This window comes from Meriones unguiculatus, chromosome 18, assembly GCF_030254825.1.
Source record: "Meriones unguiculatus strain TT.TT164.6M chromosome 18, Bangor_MerUng_6.1, whole genome shotgun sequence".
Classification (NCBI taxonomy): Eukaryota; Metazoa; Chordata; class Mammalia; order Rodentia; family Muridae; genus Meriones; species Meriones unguiculatus.
In genome coordinates this window covers 41,682,061-41,704,572 of record NC_083365.1, presented here as the reverse complement: position 1 = coordinate 41,704,572, position 22,512 = coordinate 41,682,061, and positions in this window count along the sequence as shown.

The following is a 22,512-nucleotide window of genomic DNA, read 5'->3' as shown; positions in this document are numbered from 1 at the left end:
CAATATTTCATATATTTTTAGAGTACTTACTCAGAGAAAATATCAGCAAAAGGTCAAAAAAGCAGTATGAAGAATTAAAAGAAGAGATGTGAGGAAGGAGTTTATTAAGTGAGATAAATAGAGAGAAAAAAAGAAGCAAAATGTTCATAGACAAGTAATAGCACTCCTGAAATTCAGAACCTGTGAAAAAATTCTGTACATTCTACTAAATGTAGATATGGAGTCATTTATTTTATTCTTCCCTACACAAGTGACTTGATTAATTGGAAACTACTTGCAAGGGAATATTTTCTTTACTTTTTAATTTTAGAACATTTCTCACAAACTTGGTTCTCTATATCCATGCATTCTCTGGCATTTTGAAAGTGTTTCTTCTCTCCACTGCTTCACTCAGTAGTTCATAGCAAGAATGAGAGGGAAGGAGAAATGAGATGTTTATTTTCCAGTCATTCCTTTGCAGAAAGTTCTTTGATCCATAATAATAATTATTATAAAAAGTCAAATGCAAGATTATCTAATATTGTTTGAAGCAGGCCTTTGTAGTTTATTGTACTAAACAGAATTGAACTCCAAAAAATTTACGCTCCGTACAGCCATGAAACTTTGAACATGTAAGTATGCTCCAAGGATATTTCCAGAGGATTCTAGACACTGACCTTTTAGATGCTGAGATTAGATCGAATTTTCTGAATGAGATGAATCTAAACACCTGCATGCTTCAAAGTGGAAACCTTCTAGGTACATTCTATATGAATAGTTAAAGACATGAGAATTGGAAATCTGGAGGAAGTAATTACCTACTGACGGTTTGGAAATGCTGGTAGCTGTGTAGGTACATGTGTAGAGTCCACTTATGGTCCCATAGAAATGAAGAAACAGAGACCTTAGACTGACTTCCACATGAAACAAAACTGCCAAAACCCACTTTAGCAAGACAACACCTTCTCTCTTAGAGACTCCAGAAAAGAAACTAGCCTGATACCATCTCATTTTAGTCTGGTTTGGTCTTTAGTGGAGTTCTGATCAGCAGAGATGAAAGAATAAATGTGTAAAAGTTTTGTCACAAAAATTATAAAATATTTGTTACTGAGGCCATCTATAGTACTGAGGCTATCCAAAACAGAAAGTGCATATGTCTTTCTTGTTAGTTTTTGCTAGAGACTCTCAGCTCTCAGAACACATGGTGCAAAACTTTTTTGCTTAAAAACCAAACTGTAAGTTTAGAGAAACCTGTCAATTGTTTTTTTTTTTTTTTTTTACAAAGTGACCTAAAAGAATTTGCTTCCAAATCCTTTATCTTTTTTTGTTAACAAAAGTAACCACAGAAGTACTTTTTTAACAAAACCTTGTAAATAATGCAAACTCTATGCAAATGGGAAGCATTTCATACGCATTGACCATCAGCAGTATTAATGGCATTACTAGTTGTAGGAGCACATCTGTTGTTGTCGAACAAATGAACAAATGTTTTAAAAATGAGGGTTGATATCAATTGTTGTTTTTAGCAGCATCAACACTTAAATAGAATATCATGAATCTTCGTATCTCAGCATCACAGTTTCCTGTCTAAATCAGAGAGTATACAAACTACTCATCATGTTACTCGTTTATTAAAAATAAACAGGCATGGCTAAATGGTTTTATTTTTTTCTGTAGGTCATATGCAAATTATATAATAATCATAAATAATTATGTAAAGGGATAATTTTAACATCAATATATAATGCTAAAGTTGCTATCATGTTCTCTGCTTGGCAATCATCTAGTGATGATAATTGCTGCTATCATCACTTGTAGAGTTTATTTATTCAAGTTATATGCTCTTTCTCTCAGACAATTGCTAATTATATTTTCCATTTCTCTATGTCACTGATATATCTTTCCTGTTTTACAAATGGTAAAAATAAAGATTTGAAGTGTAAAATAGTGCTTACAGAATCTACACAGGTAAATGTAGGCTATTCTGTTTATGTATGTTGATGTTCAAAAAGCTCCCATTTAACATATTTGAAAAGTTTTAAGAATATTTTCCTTTTACAGTCTGACTCATCATCTGAACATTAATGAATGCTCTTAATTTAATATATTCTAGTAGCAAGTATTCTCTTTGTATTAAGACAGTGCAACTCATGAGAATAAAAAGTAATGTTGCATTGAAAAAGTTATACTAAGTGAAATTTAAACTCAAAGCTTGACAGTAATCATGCAAGGTCAATCTCAGAGTTTTACACATAAAGAAAGAAGGAAAAATATAACACATTAACATATATCCCTGAATGAAGAACCGAAAATCAATTTTAACCTCCCATTTTCTCTTGACAGAGCTTTATGCCATAAATTACATCAGTTCAAATAAAAGGAAATATTCATTATCTGTGTGCTTTCATGTTTCAGAACAATGACTAATAGAAAAAAAATCCCATTTTCAGATATTATGCTTCATCCTTTTATTATTTCTTGAGCCAAATGCTTGCTGAGTTTTGATGGAACAGAGCAATGTCTAGTTCTCAGCCATCTCTGCATGTATGTATACTGTACACTCAAGGCACACAATTACTCAAGGTTCCGCTCAGAATATGTTACTCAATTCAGTATAGTTCTATTAAAACTATGATGGAGAATCAAATCAACTATTCTGTGTATAAGAGGTAAAGAAAACTGAACTGACTCCATCTTAGCAGAATGAAATGTGAATTATAACTATTATGCTTTAGGAGTATATATACATTATAAATACAAGATTAATGAATTGAGCCATAAAGACTCAGTTGTTAGGTAACATAATGGCAGAATTTGAAAACCTAAAGATACAGAAGTGAAAGTTTTATTTTTAAGTCAATTCTCCTTGCAAAATATAAGACTGACAAGTATTTTCTGGGTTGTGCCAGTGAATAAAGTTTGCAATTTAACATACTAAAAGAAAATTTAAGACAAAACATTCACTGAAATTTTCACTGCTGTTTTCTTTCTTAAAATGAGCTTTCATAGGATCCAACTATTGCTATGAGTAAGTTTGTTGTAAGATATAAACACTGGCTTGAAACTTCATCTTTAAACACAGAGAATCTCAGAGAAATTAGGACACTCAGGCCTGAACCATGAAACTTGAACCACTTAAGGCCGAGAGAAAAAAGAACAATTAAAACACATCATTTCACTTGCAAGTTTATATAAATAAATACATACATGTATTATATAAATAAACATTTATTCTCCAAACTATTAGACAAAAGCTCAGATCTTTGGAGTCTGAATGCATCAACACCAATTAAATACTTTCATCAATGATAAATTTTTATTTTCTTATATTGCTGGTTTGGAAATCTTAAGCATGAAAGCTATATTTGCCCTGAAATTATACTCCTACAGATTTGAATATGGAATACATCCAAGCTAGAAAAGTTTAGTTATATTATGTTTCCTTATTTTGAGTGTGTATAGGTGTATGTAAACACACACATGTATCATGAATGCATCTGTAGGTGAGAGAAAGACTGAATCAGTCATTCTTTCCTTCCTCAGTGTCGCCATGCTTGGCAGTAAGTTCTTTGCCCACTGTGCAGTCTCACAGGTCTGAGTTTTCACTTGTAGAGTATTTGTGAGCCTTTTTTTAACTTTTGGTAATTGTAGGAAAATAGCATTTTTAGTATCCTAGTTGTCAGTTAAGTATGAGAGACTTTTGTTTATAAAACTCATTTGAATTCCATGGCATTTCAAATCCTTCTATCTAGATAAAGTACATTGAAATTCATAATGAAAATAACTATACTAAAGACATAAATATGCATATAATGTATTTAAATCACATTAATTTAGTACTGAAATTTAAGGCTACAGATGCTGTTCAGGAAAGGCCACAGTCAAGGTGGAAACTCATCGCAATAGTCCAGATAAAATGTCCTGCCTACCAGAAATGAACTATAAACAGCATTATTTCAAGGATTTATTTTTCATAGCTTTAGTATGAACTTAATGTCAAGCATCAAATAAACTCAAACCCTGACTGAAGATCAGGTGAAGTTTAGGATTACAGGGAACAAAAGAACATTCACACAGGCTCCTTGGGTTTCTCTTTTATAAACTGGCATTAGAGCAGAGAAGGGATAGCTGTACTGGGTGTGACAGTTTGTACCTACAATCCCAGTTCTCTCAAAAGTGAGGTCAAAAGAACAGTTCAATGCTGGCAAAGAATATTCAAGCAACTGCTAGTTTTATGTCTACTTGACAAAAGCTAGGCCCATTTGGAAAAATGAAACCTTAGTTGAAAAAAATTCTCACCAAGCCAGTCTGTGGAAAAGCTTAAGGTGCATTTTCTTTATTGATGATTGATGTGGAAGGAACCATCACAATTAAAATGTTGCCACCTCTGGGCAGGTGGTCATGGATATGTTAAGAGGGTAGGCAGGCTTAGCAAGCTATGAGGAGCAAGGCAGTAAGCAGCACTCTTCCATGACCTTTGCATCAGCTCCTGCCTCCAGGTTCCTGACCTCCTGCATTCCCAACCTGCGTTTACTCAGGAACAGACTATGACCTTTGTTTGTAAGCTAAAATAAACCTATTCTTCTCTAAGTTTCTTTGGTCACATGATTTATCATAGCAATATAAACCCTAAGACACACAGCAACACGTCTCAAAAAACCAAAATAGTATATAGATAAATGTGTAAGTAAATATAGTTAAGATGTACACGGTAACAAAATCAAAATAACCAATAAAAAGTAATGAAAATTGGGCTATAGAAACATTTTAGGGGAGCTGAGTGATTAGATGATTACAACATTCAAAAACTAATGTTCCACAATGTGGAATGTTAAGACCAGAAGGAACCATTCTAAAAGCATGTGCAAAGTCTAAATTGGCAAATATGAACAATACTTGAGAAATGGCTCAATTTGTTTTACTTACATTTATATGATTAAAGCAATTATTTCCAGAAAATTTACTGGATATAAGTAATTGTCATAGTTAGGATTTTATTGCTCTGAAGAGACAACACGATTGCAGCTTTAATAAAGGAAAACATTTCGTTGGAGCTGACTTACAGTTTCAGAGGCTTAGACCATTACCGTCGTGGCAGGAAACATGTCCATGTTTATGCTGACATGACTCCTAGAGATGGAGCCAAGAGTTCTACATCTTGATCAGCAGGAGGCAGAAGGAGACCATGTACCAAGGTTAAATGTAGAAGACTTCAAAGTTCTCCTCCACTGTGATATGTTTCCTCCAACAAGGCCAAACCTAATAGTGTCATTCCATATTGGCCAAGCATTTAAACACAGGAATCTATGGGGGCCTTTCTTTTTCAAACCATTACAGTACTACAATAAAGCCCCCCCCCCAAAAAAAAACCTCTCATAGAAATGAGAAAACTGTATTCAGTTTTTTCTCCTACAGGACAATAAAAAGACACTTTGTGGGTTCAGGGAATTGAACCAGATGTGCGGGATTGGTCATAGATATCTTTGACCACTGAGCAATCTCTCCAATCAGAGTTCGGATTTTTGGTGTATTCATGTTTCATGGATATATTAAATGCAGTTACCTGTTTTAAATGACAATAAAAGAACAAAATTTGTCTTCTTCTACATCAGAAACCTTCTTTCTTCCTCTCTTGTTTTAAATAATATTTTATTAATCTATAATTCATGTGACATGTAATATTTTCTAGCTCCTCTGAAGCAGGCCCACTGTTGGAGTGCAAGGAAGAGTTCACTGCTCCCAGAACAGAGAGAGTTAAGATAGGGGTGATAGGACACAGCCCTCTGTAATCTCTTCAGCAGATTTTCTTATTTCCCCGAAACAGGCTTTCTCTGTGTAGCCTTAGCTGTCCTGGACTTGCTTTGTAGACCCTGGCTGACCTCCAACTCACAGAGTTCTGCCTGCCTCTGTCTCCCTGAGTGCTTGGGATTAAAGGCATACCCCACCATGCCCTTCTGGCTTCTTTCTTTTATTTATGCTACATCTAACAAATATTCCCACATGTCTGACTTACTTTGTTCTTGTGAAGCATTTTCATCCATGTGATGTGTCTTCATTCAAACTGCTGTTTCTGTATGGGGATGAGAGATGGAGCATCCTATTCTAGTGTTTCAAACATTACTTCTAGATTCTTAATTAAAATATAGATATAGATAGATATTGTAGTTTAATTGACTAGGTTTTGTTGTTTTTTGGTTGGTTTGGTTTTCCAGATACCCAATATATACAATTTTCGTTTTATTTAAAAATTTTAACATCTACCGAGAGAGATATTTTTTAGAGTTGCTCCTTATTTGTGTGTTTGTTTGTTTTTCTTCCCACGAATACCAACCATGAGAAAACTGAGAGCATCACATAACAATCAATTAGGGTCCCATTCAACGATTTGAAAAATAAGAAAAACAAAATAGGATACAGCTTTGATTTTTCTGAGCAAAATTTTGCAGGCATAAATGAATAGGTCTAAGCAAGAGATTGTCTTATTCTTTCATCATTTTAATAGTTTTTTGAAATGTGGATTTCATGTAAATATTAGAAATTGGTTTTCTTTTTAGTCATAAAACTTCATCTTTATATCTAAGGCATTTCTTCCTTAATATAATTATTATTGATTTCTTGCTTATTCTACTACAGAAACCATCTACAGCAAATTTCAGAGCTGTAAAAACCATACCATTGCTTAGTCAAAACACTGAACTAATGACTAAATTTAGGCCAAATATTTAATTTTAAATATTTTATTTATATGCACTTAAATACCACTATTTAATATTTAATCATTTAAATATTTAATTTTACATGCATTTAAATACCAGTACCGATCTCAATACCATTATATTTCTATATACTGTATTTTGTTTTATACTACATAGAGACAATGTTCTTTTGTAATTTTGATTGAAAGCTTTGGGTTTACTTCCTTCATTCACTTATTTGTTTCTTCCTTCAAAACTTCAGGAGGCCTTCAGTTCCATTTTACTGTGACACTCAATCAGAGATTGAAGAATGCTTGTCATGCTGTCTCTGGAGCTTGACATTTAGGAAACAGTATAAAAGAATGTGAACTCTTCCAAAAAAAAAAATGCTGTTTATTTTGGGTTTTTTGTTTTTTACTAATACAATCTTTCTAATTTATTGACATTTTTCTCATTTTTTTGTGTGGTTTGACTATGAAATATCCTACAAAGTCTCATGTGCTTAAATATTTGTTCTCAGCTGGATCCTAGCATGAAGCAGTTACACACTGCAGTTTAATCTCTGTTCTGTCTTTTGACCTGTCCTGTTACCTATTCTATCAAAATAGAAGAAGCGAGAAGTTCCTTCCACATTCCCCAGCAACTATCTGCTGCCATGCCTTCCCTGACTTAAAGGACCATATCCTCCCAAACCATGAGCCAAAAAATCCTTCTCAAGTTCTTTCTGGTTAGGTATTTAGTCACAATGAAGGAAAATAAGGTTTTGATATTCCTTATAAACCATGACAGCAAGGGAAGAGTCCAATATGAGTGCAGTGATCTACTCAGAAGACAAAAGAAAGACAGTCACCTCAATGAATGTTGTAAAATGAGTTTTGTGAGAAAATAGTATATCTGTTCATCTTTGAGTAAGCACTAGGAATTTTTTTTTTCTACAATTTTTTCATTGTCCTCTAAGGCCCTATGTGAAGGTTTACCCGTTTAGAAGATTCTCCAAATGGACTTTCAGTATAATTTATTCTCAGATTCTACTGGAGAGATCTAGTTAGCTCTGAATTGAGGATGACCCAAGGACAACATCTAGGGAGGAAATAAAGTTTCTCAAACCATTTTGTTTGATATGAATATAACTAGCAGACACATGTACTTGTATGCTTGAATTTGAAAATCAAGTCTGAAGATTACCTCCTTTTTCATTCTTGAGCCTTGAAGGTAGTCAGTCATCAGTGCTGAGGGTTTAATTGACATGTTAAGAAAACATAAATAGAACAAACTAATACACCTAATCAAGCAGGCATTTTGCTAATTTTGTACTTTTAAAAAGACAATTTTTAGTGCTGTCTTACTTGTGTGTCAGCTCTAACCTGAGATAAGTATGTGAATAATTCCAGTCTTGACCCTTTATGCAAATTTTGCATGTAATACTAAGTATGTATTAGGCCATTGCTGTATTGGGTAAAATTTTTTATAATTCCATAAAATTCAATATATCATCTTATTAAATGTATTCTATTTCCCTACAAATGACATTATTCAGTTTAGTCTATTTTTCTGAAAATCACATTTATATCTCTCTCTACATATATATCTGTACATATCTATCTATTTAGCTAGCTAGCTATCTATTTATTTATCTTGGGTTTGGTTTCCTGAATAATGTACTTTTCCAAATTTCTTCTTCAAAATACAGTTTAATTTTCTGTGTTGAACTAGTGTATGCTTAAATAAAATACATTTGACACTGCGCCCTTGCAACATGCGGCTGAAGGGCTCTCTGTGAGTTGGCACCAATTAATTACAGAAGTATAGATGTATTACCAAGGTATAATCTATTAAACAAGCATGTAATTTTCTTTGTGATGTCTCCAAATATCTCCAATTATGGAAGGCAAGATAACCCTTACACAAGGGTCATTAGTGTCTAGTTACACTTTTCTGTGTAGTTGATTTAATTATCATAACCAAGGATGGAAATATTTTAATTCTTTTCAGTAGATGTAGAATGTGGATCACCATTTCATCAATGAGAAGTTCATACATAAGCAGCATATAAAATCCTGGAAATTTTTTGCCTTTCAGATCATTAAGATCACGGACTATCTCTAAACTATGAAATAATAGCTGGCTTGGGTTTTAATGTCATGAGTGTTTTATTTTAAATGATACTTTTATTTATTTAAATGATTTATTTATTTATTTGATGGGTATATTTGAGCATCTGCATGTACATACATGTACCACATGCATAACTCATGCTTGAAGAAGCTTGAAGAGGTTTTCAGATACTCTGGGACTGGAGGCCACAATGTGGGTCCTGAAAACTTAACCCAGATCTTCTGCAAAAGCAGTCTCCTATGTTAACTGTTGACCTAAATTTTTAGCTTCTATCATGAATATTTTAAATAAACCAGTATATTTTTAATGACCAGTACTAAAGTTGTATTGCTAGTAGTGTTTGCAGCAACCCACCCACCTCTCAAATCAAGACTTAATTTCTTTTCTCCTGGAAAATGTCTACGTTAAGCAATAGCTGGGTCAAAGGAAAATATTTTGTTGTCGTTGGTTTCATGATCCCTTAAGGAATTTGGCAATATTGACCAGGAGGGGCTTTACTCTCCTCATAAATTTACTTGTGTAAGATTGTATTTTTTACTATATATTCAGTTTTAATTATGTCATGATTATTTTCAACTTCCCTGTTTTCATTCAAGTAACAAGAAAAACTTTAGTTTAATTATTATTTTCCATAATATTCATTTGAATAAAAATTAGGTTTTCTGTGTTTTACAGAATGGTTCAAAGAACAGAAGATAATTTTAATCACAAAGAAAACCATATTAGAATAGTGATTCACATTATAAAATCACTTAATCCATGAATCATTAACTTACTAACTGAACTGTAACATGAAATATATTTTATTCAATAGGTTCAGAATTTTTACATAGACATTAATTAGATGTTAAATTAAATGTAAAATAAAACTCATCTTAGATAACATTTGTGCTGTATACTGTGTGATATAAAAGTGAACCAATCACTTCAACATGTATATCTCCAAGTATTTCTAGGAGTATATTCATTCTTTAGCATAGGGTGTGCTCAGTAGATTTAAAGACAAGTAATTGTCCTTGACATTCCAATTAAGACAACATTTTTCAGTTCTTATAACCAATGACTCAGGCAGGGTGGTGCTGACACACATTTTAATATCAGGACCTGTGAGGCAGAGGCAGGAAGATCTCTTGAGTTTGAGGCCATCCTAATCTGTAGACAGCCAGGCTACAGAAGAAAAAAAAAAAAAAAAAAAAAAAAAAAAGCTCTCTCAAAAACAAAATGCAAACAGACAAGAAAACAATATCTTTGTAATAATGACCCAGATAGGTGATAGATAGATAGATAATAGATTTATAGATGTTAGATAAAAGATATATAGACCTATGTAGAGATAGAAATGAAGTTATTTCTAAAATTACACTATACAAAAGCAACACATATTTTAAATTTTCATACTATTTAACTATGCAAAACAAAAGCCACATACTTTTTATGAGGGGTTGTAGCTTCCACTATTTCATTCCAATACCAATGAAAAGAAATAAAGAGAATTTTTAAAATAGTGAAGTAATAATATTTTAGAATTTGGAAAAAAAGTGGGGAACAGCCTAGAACTCATTGGCACAGGAGACAACTTCCTGAACAGAACACCAACAGCACAGGCTCTAAGAGCAACAATCAATAAATGGGACCTCATGAAACTGAAAAGTTTCTGTAAATCAAAGGACACTGTTATCAAAACAAAACGACTGCCTACAGATTGGGAAAGAATCTTCACTAACCCTTTATCTGACAGAGGACTAATATCCAGTATATAAAAAGAACTAAAGAAGCTGAAAAGCAGCAAACCAAGTAATCCAATTAAAAAATGGGGAACAGAGCTAATCAGAGAATTCTCGACAGAGGAATATCAAATGGCAGAAAAACACTTAAAGAAATGCTCATCCTCATTAGCCATTAGGGAAATGCAAATCAAAACAACCCTGAGATATCACCTTACACCCCTCAGAATGGCCAAGATGAAAAACTCAAGCGATAACACATGCTGGAGAGGTTGTGGAGAAAGGGGAACCCTTCTCCACTGCTGGTGGGAATGTAAACTGGTACAACCACTCTGGAAAGCTATCTGGCGCTTTCTAAGACAATTAGGAATAGTGCTTCCTCAAGACCCAGCTATACCACTGCTAGGTATATACCCAAAGTTTGTTCAAGTACACGAAAGGGATACTTGCTCAACCATGTTTATAGCAGCTTTATTTGTAATAACCAGAACCTGGAAACAACCCAGATATCCTTCAACGGAGGAATGGGTACAGAAATTGTGGTATTTTTACACAATGGAATACTACTCAGCAATCAAAAAGGAGGAAATCATGAAATTTGCAGGCAAATGGTGGGATCTAGAAAAGATCATTCTGAGTGAAATATCCCAGAAGGAGAAAGACAAACATGGAATATACTCACTTATATAGACCTATAAGATATGATAAACATAATGAAATCTATACACCTAAAAAAGATAATCAATTGAGTGGACATGGGGTAAGATGATCAATCCTCGTTTAGAAAGACAGATGGGATGTGCATTGAACATATGACAGGAGTCTACTGAGCGCATCTATAAGACTCTAACTAGCAGTGTTTTCAAAGCAAAGACTCATGACCAAACCTTTGGCAAAGTACAGGGAATCATAAGAAAGAAGGGGAGTTAGTCTGATGGGGAAAGGATAGGAGCTCCACAAGGACCAAATATATCTGGGCACAGGGTCTTTTCTGAGACTGACATTCAACCAAGGACCATGTATGGATATAACCTAGAACCTCCACTCAGATGTAGCCTGTGGTAGCTCAGTAACCAATTGGTTTCCCAAAGTGAGGGGAACAAGGACTATTTCTAACAGGAACTCAATGACTGGCTCTTTGGTCTCCCCACCCCCGAAGGGAGGAGCAGTCCTGTTAGGCCACAGAGGAGGGCTTTGCAGCCAGTCCTGAAGATACCTGATAAAACAGGATCAGATGAATGGGGAGGAGGTCCCCCCTATCAGTGGACTTGGAAAGGGGCACGGTGGAGATGAGGGAGGGAGGGAGGGACAGGGAGGGAATGAGGGATCAGGACATGGCTGGGATACAGAGTTAATAAAATATAACTGACAAAAATATAAAAAAAAATAAAAGAAACTTTTAAAAAATATTTGGAGTATTTTTCTTAAGGCTATCAACAATTACTGAACAAGAGTGACTGAGGGAAAAAAAATAATTCATTCTGGTTATAGTCCATCTTGTCAAGATTTCATGGAAGCAGGACTGAACTGAAAGTGTCTTTCACTACATGCTTGGTCAGGATGGAGCCTGGAGTGCTGCTCCTGAGCCTTCCTCCTCTGTTTCTTTGTTTTGGGAAACAAGCATGTGAGGTGCTCCTCACATTCTAGATACATATTCTCTCCTTCAGTAATCTAATCTGCAAACACCTTCCCAGTCATACCCACAGCAATGCTAGATCATATCAAGTGGATAATCAACACAACACAAAGCACATAACCAATTCTTTATTCCAGCTATACTATCATTTTAGTGTAGGATTTATACAGTTTGATGCCTCAGTATACATTCTGATATGGAATAAAATAAAACTAATTTTTTTATTTTAATGAAATTTGAATTTTCCATGCTATTTTGGTTTCAGAAAACACACCTATTTTTTATAGTGCCTTTAAAATCTACCATATGACTTAAAATACTAATGATAAAAATAAGGAGCCTTTCCCTTTGTCTAAGGGAAAAGAAAGGTGTATAAGAGAGAGTGGATGTTAGTAAATACTACCAATTCATTTTATATAGAAGAGTATCTTCTTCAGCACTTCACTGCTTCTGTATTGACCAATGAAGCCAGCAAAATTAATACCTGAATTTGTCATTATTATATACAAATTTGATAACATTCTTGCCATGTATTTTCTTGAACGTGATGACTCTGAAGCTCATATCTTCAACCCTTCTTTGTGTAACAGAAAACTTGAGTCTGTGCACTTTCTTTTTTTTTTTAATTCTTTATTACTTTATTTATTCACTTTATTTATTTATTCTCCTGTGGTTCTCTCCCTTCTCCTATCCCAATAACTCCCTTCCTTCACCCTCTGCATGCACAGCCCACCCCAAGTTCACTGATGGGGAGGCCTTCTTTTCCTTCCTTCTGATCCTAGTCTACTAGGTCTCATTAGGAGTGGCTGCATTGTCTTTTTCTGTGGCCTGGTAAGGCTGCTCCCCATCAGGGGAAGGTGATTAAAGAACAGATCAATCAGTTCATGTCAGAGACAGTCCCTGTTCCCATTACTATGGAACCCACTTGGACACTGAACTGCCATGTGCTACATCTGTGCAAGGGTCTTAGGTTATCACCTTGCATAGTCGTTGGTTGGAGTATCAGTCTCAGGAAAGACCCCTGTGCTCAGATGTTTTTGTTCTGTTGCTCTCCTTGTGGATTTCCTGTCCTACTATCTTTGCCCCAGTTTAGATTAATTTAGTGATCTCAGTTGCCATTTGTTTCTCTGCCTGAGAAAATGTAGTGATTTTCCATGCTGGGTGAACTTAGAATCTAAAGACATGGTAAATGTAGTCTTTAAGTCTGAACAGTATTCATATTCATATTCTGTTCCACACACATTTTTTTTTCTGTAATATCCTGGAACTTTCACTGTTGACTGTACTTCCAGAAAACATAAAGTTAAATATTTCTCAGTCTAATGAAAATTTTTTCTCTTCTTATATTTCTTATCATTTCGTTTTTCTAAATAATAAAATATATAGCACTATTTTACAATTTAAAATGTTATACAGAGTGGTTGTGCACACCACTTAATGCCAGCATTGGGAAAGCTGAGACATGTGGATTTTTTTGAGTACCAGGCCATCCAGTACTACAGACTGAGCGTACATCTTCAAAAATCATAGTACTATGTCGTGAATAAATATGTAAAAAGTAAGCAAAGATGAAAGCATTATGTTCAAAGAAACTGTAATTATCAAAAATCTCCAAAAAATAAGGACTTGTAATCCTCTTCTTAGTCATGAAAGCAGAATACTGTTTTATGTTCATCTCTTTAATAATTACTGAGATATCAGTTTGTAGTGAAGTTTTTGGGACAGAAAACAGGTAAAAAAATAGCATTGTTTTTGTCTAATATGGCTCTAGCTCCCAAATAATGACACGGAGATCTATTGCATTTATTAATAAGCTTCAAAATAGTATAGTATCTGTTCTCAGCCTTCTGTGCTTGTCTAGCTACTTCCCCACTACTTGTCCCATTATCTGCCATCTATCTTACCCTTGCTGCTCCTGCTCCATGTTCCTTCCCCATGGAGACTTCCCCATGGCCACCTTCTCCTCCTCTCAGACTCTCTCTCTCTCTCTCTCTTTCTCTCACCTGGAACCCCCTCAGAAGTCCCATGGCAACTCTCCTCTCCTGCCTAGCTATTAGCTGTTCAGCTCTTTATTAGCTAATTAGAGACAATGGAGGCAATATTTAAACAAAATTAAGACTGGAGATACTTCAATAATGATGACAATGCCCACATCCAGCCTGCAACCAGATCTCTGGGCACAGAAAAATGAATCTGAATACACAGTACACAAAAACATACCTGCAACAGGCACATAGATTGGAGAGGAAGTGTGTTTCTCATTTACCATAGATATCTCACAAGTAGAATCTGATAAATTTTCTCAAAGGAAAAATATAAAAAAAAATGTGTTCTTTTTGAGATCTAAATTAGAATTCTACTCTTTTCTTCATTTGGCTTTCAAGGCTGTTTAAAATCCTGTATGGTTAGATTGAATTTCAAGAACTTTTGTTTTCCCAAAACTTTGACAATGTAGTGGAACCACATCTTTTTCCATTAAAGACAGAAATAAAATAAGAATCTTATATCTACTAGTTATTCTACTGTTACATAATGAATTCGTAATTACTGTGCTCCAAAGCTGTACTAATGCACTCATGCTCATTATTTCATCAGATCTCTAGCTACACATTTACATCACACAAATGCCTCACTAATATATCACATTTAGTGCATTTAAACAGAAATATTTGAATTCAATCATAAAGCTTTCACTCACATTGTCAAAATCAACAAAAAGGTGATACCAAAATTTATCAAGTATTTATAAAAAAAAAAAATCACCTTCAAGGTAATCTATCCTTTTGATAATGATGGTTAGAAGAAGAATAGGGAAAATTTTCCATAAATACAAAGGAGCCAAAGAGGTGATTTTATGGTTAAGAGAAATTGTAGAGGAATGATATTCAGGTCCTTGAAAACAGTGTCTCACCACCGTCTGTAATTCCAGCTTTCAGGAAATGTGATTCCATCTTTTGGTCTGTGAACATTGCACACATACATGCATGTAGGCAAAGCACTGTTGATTATATTTTAGAGGTATGGTCTAAATATGTATATTATAGCCCTATAATTATCATGGCAGTATTATCTAATTCGCTATTGCAGTCAATAAAAGACACAGGCACCTGACAGATTTTAGAATGGCCTTATTTAACCTGGGACATGACACCATATATTAGCCCTTTAAACTATGCTTACCATTTCTAAGCCCCCATCCCTGGCCATCTGCTTTAATCACTCGTATCTGGCCTATCTCCCATTCATAATCACAAAATACTCTCTGTTGTTCTTCATTTGGGCCAATTTCCTCCATCTAGGCTGATTGTTCTTGTGCTTCTCCCATTCTAAGCTAAGACCCTTATGTTCCCAAAGCTTAGGAACCTTAGCCATGCTTACCCACTTCTGCCCTGCCAAACTGTCGGCCTTCTAATCAGCCAATCAGGGATAATTGGGGAACTCCATTCTTTCTCATCACATAAGTACAGGAGATAGTTCAACATCAACAACAATGCCCATAGCAGGGCAGTAACCAGATCTCAAGAAACTGAAATCATCATTTGAATACATAGCACAGACCAACCCCCCCAAATTATTCATACATATATGAATAAGTAACATATATATATGGATGTGTGTCTGTGTGGGTTTGAGTAAGTAAGTATATATGTATGTATGTATGTATATATGTATGTATGTATGTATATTTCAGTATCTTTATTTAGTTCATAGAGTGAACAGATGCTGGGTTCCAGAACCTTCTCTACTCTCACTTTTTCAACAAATTTTGCACTGGAAAGGAGGACAGCTATATATCTCAGTGCCCAGGATTTCCTAAAAGACAGTATTACCGATTGGGTAGCTTAACATCATTTTATCTTGCACAATCTAGAGGTTGTGCTGGCAGAGTTAGGTGTTCAAAAAACCTCTTTCTTTAGCGTAAGGATGGTATGCTGGTTTCTTGCAATGCTTTCCTGGTGCTGACAATTATGATAAGGAAAACAGTTCTGCTAGTAAATGAACATAATAATCAGCTAGATAAAAAGGAGGATTTACCTAACGTTGTTAGACAATGCTGATATCAAAATTCCAAATTCAGCTATTTAAAGAAATCTCTAACAAAATCCAATGTCGTGTTTTACTGGTGCAAATAATGATTTCTAAAATTTGTATGGAACCACAAAAGGTTCTAAATGAACAAATGAAACTGAAGAAAGGAAAACAAAATAAAAACCAAAATCCTGGAAAGGCTAGGCTTGCTGATTTAAAATACTTTTTACATTAAAAATGGACATAAATAATGAAAGAGTATTAGAATGTAAGACGAGAGAAAGAGCAGCATGAGTAATTGACTACTGGACATGACTAGTCACTGCACCCCTGGAATTAGAGTAGCTGTAGTTCCCTGCACATGATCTCTACAAAACTGGTATTAGTATTTAGGCAGCTTGCTTCTGGGTTGTCCAGCTCCCTATGACATCGTCATGTGTTGCCAGCCAGGCATCCACAACCTGGCAGGCGTTATGTTGCTCCTTAAAAGGTTCAGCCCACCATTTTGTCTCTCTTTCTTGGCCTCTTGTCTCTTGACCTCTTACCCTATTTCCTTCTCTCCTTTCTCTATTGGGGTGCACCTTCCCTTCCCCCTATCATGTACCACTCTCTCCTCTCTCTCTCTCTCTCTCTCTCTCTCTCTCTCTTCATCTCCATCCAATAAACCTCTTTCATATAAAATGTGCTCTGAACATCTTCATTTTATTTGGTCCTAACAATTGGGTCTGTCAGCGCCTTCATTAAGGTGGAGAGACTTATGGGGCTCCAGCCCTCCTTGAGGATTGAGACATAGATAATTGTTGATTGGGAGAAACACTTTATTTAGTAGTATAGTAACTAACATGATGCATGCTCTTACTCTTTTATTTATTTTTTTATTTTATTATTTTTTTATCAGTTACATTTTATTAACTCTATATCACAGCCGTGTCCCGATCCCTCATTCCCTCCCAGTCCCTCCCTTCCTCCCTCATCTCCACCGTGCCCCTTTCCAAGTGCACTGATAGGGGGGACCTCCTCCCCATTCATCCAATCCTGTTTTATCAGGTATCTTCAGGACTGGCTGCAAAGCCCTCATCTGTGACCTAACAGGACTGCTCCTCCCTTCGGGGGTGGGGAGACCAAAGAGCCAGTCATTGAGTTCCTGTTAGAAATAGTCCTTGTTCCCCTCACTTTGGGAAACCAATTGGTTACTGAGCTACCACAGGCTACATCTGAGTGGAGGTTTTACATTATATCCATACATGGTCCTTGGTTGAATGTCAGTCTCAGAAAAGACCCTGTGCCCAGATATATTTGGTCCTGGTGGAGCTCCTATCCTTTCCCCATCAGACTAACTCCCCTTCTTTCTTGTGATTCCCTGTACTCTGCCAAAGGTTTGGTCATGAGTCTTTGCTTTGAACACACTGCTAGTTAGAGTCTTTCAGATGTCTCTTACTCTTTTAAACAACCTTAATGAAAAAAAGTCTCACACATATCAAAAGTGTCATGAAGGTAGGAGAAGCTAATTGGAAGATCACAATGTTTATAAGAATGAGAACTACAACAAATAGGACAATGGGCAAGGTAAATATCATTTAAATACATATTTTACCTGTGTGAAAATTCATAAAAACTACCATTACAAATATATATCTATGTTAATCAAAACATTAAGAAAAGGATAATATTTCAATGGGCAGAAGTAAAGGCACCCCAAATAGAAGAATAATGGTTGTCCCTCAGAGTTAATGGGTTATTAATTAAAAAAAAAGTTACTTCTTGATTGGTGCCAAATCCCTCTCCACAGGAAGGAGTTCATGCCTAGTAATTTTAACCTGGTCAATAGCCAGTGGCTTGGGAGGTAATTAGCACTAGTGATGAGTCTACAACTATTGTTTTTCTGAAGGGGTATATTGAAAAATTACCTTCTAAATATTTATTTTTTTCTACAGGAAGATCAATGAACCTCTCAGATTTGTTTTGAGAATCTTCTTTTCACAGTGAACAGTGGCTAATGCAAAGACCCATGGCTGTTCAGACAGCTGAGAGCTGGCAACTTCTGAGTGAAGAGTCCTAAATGGGCCATCTATATTTCCCAACCTACTACCTGATAAAAATATTATAATACACCTTAGAAGAGGGTGTAAAAAGAGGTTAAGAGCGGTAGGATGGGTAGGAGTGATATATCCTGGACATGGTGTGACCACTTTACTTGTGAATAGACATGGTTATTGATTCAAGAACTGCACCAGTTATCATATTGCCTCATTATGCATATATATGTATATATACATATATCTATGAAAGTGTCAAGGAATAAGTATTTTACATGTGTGATATATGTATGTAACGCTAACGAGATAAAGACAGACATGAATGTATGTTATGTTATTTACATAACATCTCTGTGAATGGTAGAAATCTTTTTTTGAGAAGTATGACAATTTATGATTTTAAAAATTAATCATTTTCAAACCATGATTTTGCAAATGAGAAAGGTTATCTGCATTCTTTTAAACTATTGGCTATTTTTCCTTTCTCCTTTTTTGTTAATATGTTTTAATTTAAATTTATTTATTAACTTTGCATACCAATTGTAATCCCCTCCCGCTCTCCTCCAAGTCCCACCCTCACCCCTCTTCCACAAATCCCCCTCTCCCTTCTTCTCCGGGAAGGGAGCCCCCTTCCACATGCCACCACTCCTTCCGATTTATGTTGCATCAGAAAAAAAAGATGACCTTTCTACCAAATTTCAAGAAGAAATGCTATTATAAGTGAGAAATGATTCCTCATAAGCCTCCAATAATTAATTTTCACTTACTTTCAGCTTCTTAAACTTACTATTTTTTTATAATATTGTGCATAATGCCGTGGAAATCTTAAAACGGATAAAAGCTCATCTGAGCTGTGGATAGTATTATGCCCTCACATATATCTTGTTGACAAACCCTGTTTATAGAAAGAACACGTGTCTTGGTTGAGCCGAGGACAGCATTTAGAATGTTGGCCTCTGCATAAATTCTGAAGGTACAAATTGACAGGATGCTTGACGACATGTCGAGAAATGTTTGCAAATATCTCTGGTGTCAGCACAATTCAGATTAAAATAAGAAGTTGTCTGAGTCAAACAACTTATATATAAACTTGTAAATAGGATGAAGAGAGAGGACAGAAATGAAAACAGGGGTGTCACCCTGTGCTGCATTTCAGAGTGCAGATAGGTAAATACCCTGCACATGATGTTATCCACTGCAAACAAAATGAAGGCAGGATATTTCTTCCGCATGTCTTGGCTAAAAGTCATATAGTAATCACACAATTAAAATTTATAAATCATGATTTTGGATTCATTAGTGAGCACGTTTGCTTTTCTTATCATGTTCTTTGAATTAAGGAGGTTGAACCTGGTTCGAATCCACATTGTGTGAAAAGGAGCATTTACAACAAGTTGATTTAGGTCCTTAAATATTGTGTCACTGAAATGCTGACTGTGCTCTTACATTGCAGAAGGGAACTGAATGCTTTTAGCTTTACACGGCAGAACTTGCCTATCATTCTAGTACTTGGAATGTAGAGGCTGGAAATGTTAAGGCCAACATGAACTACAGGAAACCTGTTTCAAAACACAAAATGAAGAGCAAGAGAGATGTTTCAGAAGCAAAAGACCTATTTGCTGCTGGCCTTCTTTGAGGAAATTATTCATTTCCTCCAGTTTTTTTTTTTTTTCCTGGATTTCTTTAAGAAATGTATTCATTTTCCTCTTAAAGATCTCTATTATCTTAATATAGATGGTTTTTATGGTCTTTTTCTTTTACTTCTGCTGTGTTGGAATATCCAGGACCTGCTGTTGCAGAATAGTGGGGCCATAAGGTTATATTGCCCTTGCTGTTATTGTCTTCTTAAACTGGAGATTAGGAAGCTGGTTTTGGGGTAATTATAGGTTTTGGTGCTTATTTCTGTTTCTCTTGGTGGGAGTTTTATTCTGTTTCTTCTCTAGATTTTCAGAGTTTGTTAGCAGAATGTTGCATGATTGTCTGGTCTTTTTGGCTGGTATCTTTACAGAACAGTATTTGCTGGTGTTGGAGGCTGGTGTAATGGCAAGCATTGCATATGTTTGAGGAGATGGTGTCATCCTGGGTTTAGAACTGGAACACAGTGACAGGTAGTAGGAGGTGTTCTATGGAACCAACAGTAGGAAGCCTGCATATGGGGAGGTAAAACTGCAGTTGGTATTTGGTTGCAGCACTAGCAGCAAACCTGAGAGTTGTGTTTCGGGTAACAGAGATAGTGGGGAAGGCACCCGACTTAGTCTTCTGCCTCCAATTTTGTTTTTCTGAGCTTTTGATGTATGTAAATGAGTGTTTCATCAGTTGTGTTTGTTGTTTTCCTTAGTCTATTTGTTTTATTTTCTGTTTGTTTATCTTATTGTATTTCCTGTTCTGGGTATGCTTATTTTATCTTTTTATTGTTTTTCTTCTTTTATCTCTCTCTTTTTTTTGAGACAGGGTTTCTCTGTGTAGCCATGGTTGTCCTAGACTCACTTTGTAGACCAGGCTGGCCTCAAACTCACAGGTATCCATCTGCCTCTGCCTCCCTGGATGCTGGGATTAAAGGAATTTGACACCACACCTGGCTTTATTATTATTACTATGATGATGATGATGATGATGATGTTGATGATGATGACTCTATTCTAAATAGAAAGTATGGAAGATATAGGAGGAGCTATGGGAAAAGAGATCATACTCAGAATATACTATATGAAATTGTACTTTCAATAAAAATGTATAAAATGAAATAGGAATTGTCTGCTTTGATATTTTGATAATTAGAGAATGCATAAAATTAAGAGATACTTTTAAATAATTGAGAATGGTGGATCTCTGAGTTTGAAGACTGAGTACCAAGATACCAGAATTACACAGAGAAGCAGATGCTGAGCCTGATGGCCAACTCTTGGACAGAGTGAATGGAATTTTATGTAAGAAGTGGGAAATAGTAAGAGCTGGAGAGGACAGGGTCTCCACAAGGAGAGCAACAGAACAAGAAAATTTGAACACAGGGAACTTACCAAAGACTCATACTCCAATCAAGGACTATTCATGGAGATAACCTAGAACCCCTGCAGAGATGTAGCCCATGGCAGTTCAGTGTCCAAGTGGGTTACATAGTAATGGGAAGAGGGACTGCCTCTGACATAATCTGATTGGCCTGCTCTTTGATCACCTCCCCCTGAGGGGGGAGCAGCCTTACCAGGCCACAGAAGATGACAATGCAGCCACTCCTGATGTGATCTGATAGACTAAGATCAGAAAGGAGAGGAGGACCTCCCCTATCGGTGGACTTGGGGAGGGGCATGCATGCAGAAAGGGGAAGGAGGGTGGGATCAGCAGGGGAGGTGGGAGGGGTTTATGGGGGGATACAAAATGAATAAAGTGTAATTAATAAAAAAGTATAAAAAAATTTAAATGTCAAAAAATATAGAATAACAACAAGAAGAAGAAGAGGAGGAGAACAACAACAAGAAGAGGAGGAGAACAAGAAGGACAAGTACAAAGAGGAGGAGAAGCAGGGAGAGGAGGACAAGGAAAAGGAGGAGAGGAGGAAAATGAAGTGAAACTCAATCTTTTCCCTCTCCCAAGAGCTATCAAAAACTAATATCTCCTTAGATAAAGATGGGGCTTCATGCCCCATGCCACGCCTACACTTTCCTCGATACTGGAATTTTTTTCTAGCTTGAGTTTGTGTAGTTCTTATGCATGCTTTCACAATCTAGAGAAGAGGAGCCATCCAGGATGGTTTCCTAGCAAATGTATCTCTAGTGGGCAGGAGAGGATGCAGTAAAGCTGGTTCCTCCCTGCAGGTGGCTGGACATGTCTCCACCCATCTGTTCAGGCTTGTGCTTTAAACTTTAATCCAATAACCGCCTAAAACTAATTTTTAATTCTTTGGTCTTTCAGCAGGACTGAGCATGACAAATACAGGCCTGAGCAGGCAAACATGGCCCTGCCAGGGTTTTCCTTTGTCTTTCTCCCCTTTGCTAAAGCATTAGGTTGATTCCTAAAGCTAGCCACCAAGATCTGGTCTAATCCTGAGACTCATCAATAAGGTCCAGCTATCATCAAGGTCCAGCAATCAAAAATCTCTGCTTTGATTAACATAACTAAAATACCGAATGAGAACTTACCAGCACATCTTAGCTTCTTTCAATACAGACATCCCCCACCTTTTCCTCTTTTTTTTAAATTTCATTTTTCTTATTAGTAAAAATTTTGTTAATTCTGTATCCCAGCTGTATTCTGCTCCCTCATCCCCTCCTCAATCCTATCCTCCCTCCCTCATCTCCTCCCTG